Here is an 8746-nt window from a genome sequence, read left to right on the forward strand (position 1 = left end):
AAAATGTGAACTATTATATCAACACACTGATATTTTTATTAAAGAATATTTTAATAGAACACAAGAGCTCCTTTGCTCGAAGGAATTACCACCTCATATGTTTGAACACCCGGCATGTGCTCTTGAATACATTCTTGCTTGTAGGCCATTGCTCTGATGTGGGATTTGTGAAAGCACAGACCCATATTTTAAAGATAGACAAGTTCACTCTATAGCAGGAAGTCCCACTCTTTTTGACAGTGACTCCCTTCTGATACTTTGATAAATGCCATGGTGATCATGTGTATACCATCTTGACACTATTTACAGAAGGGTGTTGGCATCTTACAGACTTTCAGTGAGATTTACATCAGGCCCATCGGATCCATAGCCCAAACTGTCCATTGATACTGTATTTATAAGACAGGTAATGGCACAATTTTTACAGAATTCTGGGTGATAGGCCAGTGTTCAGGAAGTGAGTCATTTGGAGTCTTCTTAGGAATTAATTGGAAAAGAGTGGCCTTGAAGTTCAGTCGTGTCTAATGAGTCATCTAGCCTAGAGATGTCCAACTAGCATGTCACAAATGAGTTTCAAGACTCCTGGGGTACAGCATCCCCCATTATCTGCAGAGGAGGTGGTCCAGGAACTCCAGTGGGTGCTCCACACTGGATAGTGCTGAACTCAGTCTATGATACATTTAATGTGTTAAATATATAAATATATGTTTAAGGTATACTTTAGAAACACAATAGTGAGAGCAAAATCAAACATTTTTAGCAACATAGCCTGTCGTAAAATATATGTGAGCGTGGACTCTCTCTGTCTTCATCAAACACCTCATCATCCTGAAGGCACCTGTCAGTCTGTGCTGAAGTGATGCTACCATCCTCAGTTGACTGAGTAGCTAAAACCTTAGAACAGGAGACCACGGATAAAGACGGCTATGGTAGTGCCTCCTGGTATGTTCAGAATCCTGGCCTCATCTGTTTGTACCCATGACTGTGCTTACCGGGCAGGAAAAAGATAAGGCTACTCACCCTCTGTTCCAGCTGTTTTAATTTATCATGGAAGAACTGAGACCCAGAGAAGTGAAGTAAGTGATTGGGGACCCCCGGGACTCTGCAGCAGAGGGCCATTGGTTGGTTTAGGTCCCTCAGAAGGTATGCCAAACCTCTTGGTCCCATGACCCTGCCTGCTGGTTGGAATTCTGCAGATCTCTGAGAGTGATGGGGCCTCCCTTGACCTCTGGACTTGACCCAGAGACTAAGGTGGTAGAAAAATCAATGGTCAACAAAAGTCAACCTGAGACTGTGACTCTCAAGTCCATTACTTTATATAGATGAAAAGCAAAGACAATGATATTGGAGAGTGAGCAAGAAGGAGTCGTTTTCCTGAGAAGAGGGCGGAAGAGATGAAAGCTTCAAGAGTGGGAAGGGTCCTGAGGGAGCTATGTACAGGAAGTAGTTTAAGTAGAATGTCAGTAGAATGCCTAAGAACTCATGTCAGAAGCTGGGCAATGATTGATGTAATTTCTATTAAGATTCGTTGATTCTCTGAGTGTATCATAGGCAGACCCAATGGGAAATGGGAGGCCTGCATATTCTTTGCATGTTTCCTTGACCTAAACAGGGAGATGACCATACGCTGTTTGCCTTATCAGGGACTAATCCTGTGTCTTGTTCACCCTTATCCAATCTTTCTTGATCTTGGTGGGGATTGCTAGCCCTTGCTCTTGCCTAGATGTTCTAGATGTTAATTAAATCATGCTTTCTCTGTTCTCACCTTTACATGACCAGCTGGTAGTTGACCAGGACCGCTGCCTGTTCTGGACGTAGGGAATTAACAAGTAATCCCTATCACAGTTACCGAGATAACCACCATCTTCCTTGGGTGCCTCATCCACAGGGTAATCCGCTCTCTCTCCAAGACTAGGTGGTTTTTATTCCCTTGCTGCTGCTGTGAAGACATGTTGTCTGTGTTCCTCATGGGGGCTCATTCAGGGTCCGCCAGAGCCTGCCAGGACTGACTTTGTTGTCTTGCCTACGGCCTTGTTCTTTCGTCTCTCTGGTCAGCATGGCTACCTCACACTCAGCTGCAAACAATCCTTATTTACCTTCCTCAGCTTTGTTGACCTTGTTGGTTGAATCGAAACACTCCTTTTAACTTCAACGCCTGCTTTCGCTGCTGCAGAACTACACAGCTAATACTGTAAAAATCTGGGAACCGAATTCCAGACGCGCTCAGTGCACTTCTGATTTCTCTTCATTTGCTCACCATTTGGGAGTTTATTGATTTTTGTTCTGTGTTGTCTTGCCCAGTGGTGAACCAAGTGGTAGCACTTGAATACACGTGGGATTCAGCATCTAGGTCTGAGGATGTCCTGAATGCCTCTTGTGTTTCTCAAATGGATGCTTCCAGAGTGCTGGATATTTTTTTTTAAAAGATGAATGGAATTAATGAATGGGACTGTGTACCAATTATTGATCCCTTGACACAAACTCCTAGGATACATATCTGAGACAAACCTTTAACATATGGCATGAAGTCAACCGAGGTTCACCCTGTTGCCTCGGGCCCGGCTTCCTCCTGGTATCCTTCAGACAGGGTCTGTGTGCCTGGTGGTGTGGAGAGCAAGGGAGTCTTCAGGGTCAACCCCACCACCTTCATGTACCTGGGTGGGGGAGGGGAAAGAGAGGGAGGGAACAAGGGCTGCTGAGATGCTGACCAGCCTCCCTGACTTCCCTCATTTAGTGAGCAGTAGAAATGACTTAAGGAATATGGCTTGGCATGACAATTACATCACTTAGAGATAGATTAAATATGCCTGGAAGAACTTTGGTGGTTAGAGAAAACAATAATTACATGAGGGAAACTCAGCCACTCAGCAAGCATAGCTTCAAGAAATCCTAAACCCTCTGCTTGTTTCTTTTTTTTTTTTTTTTTCTGGGCGGGGGTGTGTGTTTTGACACAGGGTTTCTCTTTGTAGCTTTGGAGCCTGTCCTGAAACTCGCTCTGTAGACCAGGCTGGCCTCGAACTCATGGAGATCTGCCTGCCTCTGCCTCCTGAGCTGGGATTAAAGTCATGCACCACCACTGCCCAGCTCTCAGCTAATTTCTTAAAGTCAGTCAGTCAGTCAATCTGTCTCTCTTCACACACACACACACACTCTCTCTCTCTCTCTCTCTCTCTCTCTCTCTCTCTCTCTCTCACAGCATTGGGAGTGGTATATTCCTGTCGCAGGAGAAAATGTGCTTTAAATTGGAACATATGGAATATGTGTCTCTTCCCCATGTTGTGTGATCTAGATAGGGTCCCGGCTGCCTGACTTCCCTGATAGCTGTTGTCCTGTCTCCCTTAGGTAAGCATCCCAGCTCTTCCTGATCCCCTGGGTAGTCATAAGGTTCTATTCCTAGTTGTCCTCTTACTCCCCCACCCCTCAACTCTCCTGATCCCTTGTTCTTGGTTCTGGCACTGAGGAACTTACAGAATTTTGAAGGGCAGTCCTGGCAAGTTCCCTTGAGGATTGTGCTACCTCCAGAGTTTCTGTAGCTGGGGTTCCGAGGCATTTTTGATAGGGTAGTGTGAGAGAGAAAAGCTTAGAACAGCATCTGTAGAGTGGTACTCTATGGACTCTCACTGATGGTTATCTTCTTGGCTTCAGTCACTGCGTTCTGAAACAATCAAATGGAAAATTCCAGAAGTGAAGAGTTACTAAGTTGTTAAGCTTCTTGCCATTTTCAGTGTGATAATGGAATCTTACGCTGCTCTACTTAGGACAGGAACTGCCTCTTTGTCTAAAGTATCTGCACTGTATATGCTACCCACCAGTTAGACACTCAATAGCTTAAGTTCAAACAGCTCTTATCTCATTGAGTGATGGCTACAAAGCACAAGCATAGTCATACGGGTAATTCAGGTTCTTCCTCTAAACATCATCTTATCAGCCTAAGATGGATTAGTGCAGTAAGGTGAAAACTCAGAAGAGGCCACATTCATGTGACTTTGGTTGCAGCATATTCTTAAAAATTGCTCAACTTTACTGTCAGATATTGTTATTAATCTCTTACTGTATCAAAATTTTAAGGTGTGTTCATAGAGGAAAGTGTGTATGTATATGTTTATGTGCGTATATAGGTATATGTGAATTTGGTTTGATATTAGTCTCCTATATGTATAAGGTTTGGTATTATTCTCAGTCTCAGAAACCCTCTGGAGACTCTAGAATCAATCCCTCCTGGATAAGGAATACTTGTAGCCCTATACCTAGACTCGAGAGAGCATCAGTTACATATCAAAAGCTATGCTGAATCCTAGTGGAGGGCTGGTCAGAGGGGCCTGGGAATTCTTCCCATTCAAGCTACTCCATCACTCAATTGTGTCTACAGGGCAGTTATTAGAGCACTCCTTTCTGCTATTCAGTGCATAGCCTTTTAATCTTGAATCTTGTAGAGTTGGGAGAGTGCAGAGAAGGGGCCCTTGCACACGAGGTTTGGGAATATAAACTTAAAAACTTATGTGATGACTACAATCACAAAACCCAAACAGGCCTCCCATGTGACTCAGCTGTTCCATTCTTGGGTCTATACACAAAGAAGTCTCTGCTAGCACACCCCAGAGACCATGGTACCTCTCTGCTTGTGGTTACACTGTGTAAGCAATCAAAAGGCAGAAGCAACCCAAATGCCGATGAACAGAGAAAAACAAAGTGTTACGTTCCTAGGGGAGCTTTATTCAGCTGTGAAGAATGATGACATCACGTCATCTGCAGGAAAACAAGGAGAACTTCTGATCCTCATACTTTGCAAACTAATTCCTTCCCAGAAGGAACACATAGCACACGTTTTCTCTTACCTACAGAATCCATGCTTTAAAAACATAAACCATAAAAGTAGAAGGGGACACTGGGGGTGTGGGAGTGGGGGAATAAGAGACGGTAAAATGGGGGAGCTATAGTTCTCTTATATATACAATATCTGTGACATAAATTCAGAATAGAGGCTATTTTAGGAGTGAATAGCAGGCAGAGGAGGGGAGACAGAAGAGGGTTCCAGATGGTATGAGCAAAGTTTAAAGATATATATTATAAAAATGCATAAAAAACTCATTATTTTGTTTGCTAAATAAAAATTAGTAGAAAATCTTATTTTAGAAATTAAGCACATAGGAAGATGGTTAAGATGAAGACATGGGGCTGAAAAGTCACTCTTGTGCAAGTCTGGTGACCTGACGGCACTCCTGATGTGGGATTCCCTTCTGTATGCTGTGAATACGATTGGTTAATTATTAAAGAAAATTCCCTTGGCCTGTTGATAGGGCAAAACTTAGGTAGGTGGAGAAAATTAAACTGAATGCTGGGAGAAAGGAGAAGCCTTGGAGCCTCTGCCAGAGACAGAAACTTTCCTGGTAGGCCACGATCTCGTGGTGATGCACAGATTAATGGAGATGGGTTAGATTAAGATATAAGAGATAGCCAATAAGAAGCTAGAGCTAAAGGGCCAAGCAGTGATTTAATTAATACAGTTTCTGTGTGATTATTTCGGGTCTGAACTGCCAAGCAGTCGGGAAACGAACAAGAGGCCTCCATTACAACCCACCCCTCCAAACCTCTGTGAGATGGAAGGAGAGAACTGACTCCACAAAGTTGTCCTGTGACCTCTATAAACACACGCACAGATGCCCCAACACATATTACACACATTAGGTACACACACACCACACATAAATGTTCAAAAATTCCCACGCAGTTTTCGATTTCACGGCCAAACATTCCCGTGTGACATTTCTGCTAATTTTCAACAGCACAGTAGGATGACGAGGTAGTAGAAAGAAAATACTTGGATTTGTTCAGCTTTGCCACTAGAATGCAGTCTGACGCGTTGTGACTCAGCATATCCCTTTACCAGAAATTGGTTTCAATGTCCAAAAGAAAGAAGGGCCATGCGTTCGGCAGTTAATACACAAGCGCAGGTTGTGTGAAGGGGAGAATGCTCATTCCTGCATACTAGGCCAGTGGGACCTGGTGCAGATCTACAGGGCATCAGAGGAAATGCCTGTGACAGGGCAGTCTGTGCTGCTGTGTCCAGAGCTGACCTGGAGGCGGGGCCGAGAGAGGTGAGCATCTCAGAGAGAAGGTGAAACACAGGTGCTGAGCCCCCGGGTCACCCTGCAGTGATTAAGTCAGTCACAAACCTCACTTTGTTGTGGTCTGTTCACCACAGTTTGTCAGTGAAAAGAGTCTGAGAAGGGACTGAGGCACTTCCCGTAGCCGGTCCAGGCGGGTACGATCTTTACCCAAAAGACCAATTGAATTAAAAAATATAGATTTATATATGCAAGCTGAGTGTGACAGTGTGGAGTGTAATTCCAATGCCAGAGAGCCCGAGGCAGGGGGATTGTTACCTAGGGAGGCTCTGTCTTGAGAAGGCAAACGAGAGACAAACAGAAGCTACTTACTTGAGAGCTCTTGGTTGACCCCATGCGACCCTGGGGAGATCTATAGGTGGGGGCTGCATCTGAGTTTCTGCTCCCCATGTGTGGGACCCTGCGGTGATTCAGATGGCTTTCTGCAGTGTCACAGCTGACCGACCTTTCCCCAGGTCCTGGCCCTGCTTTCCATTTATAAACTTTCCTCAAACACATGCTTGTCTGGTGAGAGAACGCAGGATGTGTTTAGAGATGGAGAAAGTGGAAAATTCCTCTCTGTTCTTTGGATGACAAATACAGAAAGTCTGCTCCATATCCCGGTGCTGAACGCTGCCAAGTGTTGGGGCTCGATTAGTTTTCCTGGACCACTGAAGGTTGGAAAGCTGAGTGCCCACTCCGAGCCTCACATACCCAGAATGCATCTAGGGAGCCCGCTAGCTGCCTTAATGCAAGGACTTCACAGCCCGCTAGTTATCTGTAGCAGATTCCTAATTTGGGAAGGACCTCAAAGCCCCAGGTTTCTCCCCTCATCGGTCTCTCACTCAGCTGCTGATGTTTAGCTTTGCATGGGTACCTTACCACTTCATAAGAAGGGCGCCCAGGGGGTGCGCTGTTGTGGGGGTTAGACTAGGAAACAGAATTTCCTGCTCTCACCCTGAGTGGTGTGTGCAGCTCTGCCTCCAAGCATCCCAGAAAAAAACCCTGCATCTCATTCTCTAGGTCAGGCTCAGATCTGCGGTCGCCCACTTGTTCCACCACACCTTGTGTTACTGTCTCCCCTTTCTTTTCTAAGCTAATTCCTTGCAGCACACCACGCCCTTCTGCGCTCTATGGGCTACCATACAGTTCATGAACCAGGCAAGGGGCTGGAGATTGAAACACACAAAGACACAGAGACAGAGACACAGGTCATCCTTGATGCCAGAATGCCCCAAGAATGTCCCCTTTATTGTGTATATAGGGATCCTTAACTGATAGCCACGCTCCAGCCAAACCCACCAGAAACCACTCCCCTGCCATCAGGAACTCCCGAGGGTCTCGTGCTCAGAGCAGCTACAGGCTGTCTCAGAGCAGAGGAAAACAAGTTGTTTACAAGAAATTCAGGATCTGGGGGTTCACTGCTCCCAACAGTCCCTGCTGTATGGAGGAGGCTGGGTTTGGAGTATGAACACCAGATCATCTTGTTCCCTGCCATTAACCTTGTAGCCCAAATCCTCTGGCTGGACAGCCTGGTAGGTGGAGGCATCTTGTGGACCATAGCCCGAGATTCTGCTGGGCACACGGGACTGGGTGGCGCTGTTTTTCCCCTTATCTTTCCTCAATGAAAAACTAAACTGTAACTGAGAAATGACAGATGTCCCTGAAATTTTGTAGCAAAAGTTGTGATGCCATGTGATTGGCACCAGCGTGAAAAATCGCAAAAAGCGACAATTTTTGCCAGCCTAGCAAGTGAGAACCATTTTCCACTCCAAGCAAGTAGCAAATTTGTGTTCATTCAGATCCTTTCTCACCCGGGCTTCGCTGTCCTGGGGGTGGCATCACCTCAAACACTTGGCAAGACTCAAAAGGTGACTTTAGTTAGGGGAAGACTTGAGGCCAACGCCCGATAGAGACCTGCATGGATCTAGGCCAGAGGAGCAGCAGGTGACCCGGAAGGCATCAGGCATCCCTCTCCAGAACGGTTGCAGAACGTGTACTATGCACGTATCTGTTTCAAGGAGCCACAGAGAAGAATTGAACCATGCTGCTTGTAGGGAATGGATGGGACAGGAGATCACGGTGCTCGGGAAGCAGCTAGACACAGAAAGACAAATGTCATGGAATTTCTCTCATACGGGCCCTTGAACTTGCAGAAGGAAACGAAGCAGAAAGGGGACTTCGTGGGAATAGGAAACTGAGGGAAACAATGACCCTCGCTTCATAATAAGAATCCAGGAGGTCCAGAGTAGCAGCCCTGAGGCAGTGCATCTCCCCAGCCTCGCAGAGTCGGGCATCAGCTTAGACAAGAGACGAAATGATGGCTTGGTACAGAACTGCAGTGTTTCTAGCTTTGAGCTCTTCAGGGAAATACAGCCTTCGCAGTGTGTAGCATTGCACCCTTCCCGTCCTATCGGTTCAGGAAGGCAAGCCTTATCTAACTAACGTCCTGGCACTTGACTTTCCCTCCTGTTCTGGTGTGAGGGCTAACTCCTGGAGCAGACTGCCTGTGACTTCTCAACCCTTGGGTGAACCCCACCCCCACCCCAGAGCCTAGCCAAACAGGTCCCAGCTGTCAGCTAGGCAAAACAGGGTCCTAGTGGCATCCGCTTCTCGCGGATTCTCTGAGGGGCTCTGAGGAA

The sequence above is a fragment of the Chionomys nivalis genome, chromosome 19, assembly GCF_950005125.1.
Source record: "Chionomys nivalis chromosome 19, mChiNiv1.1, whole genome shotgun sequence".
Taxonomy (NCBI): domain Eukaryota; kingdom Metazoa; phylum Chordata; class Mammalia; order Rodentia; family Cricetidae; genus Chionomys; species Chionomys nivalis.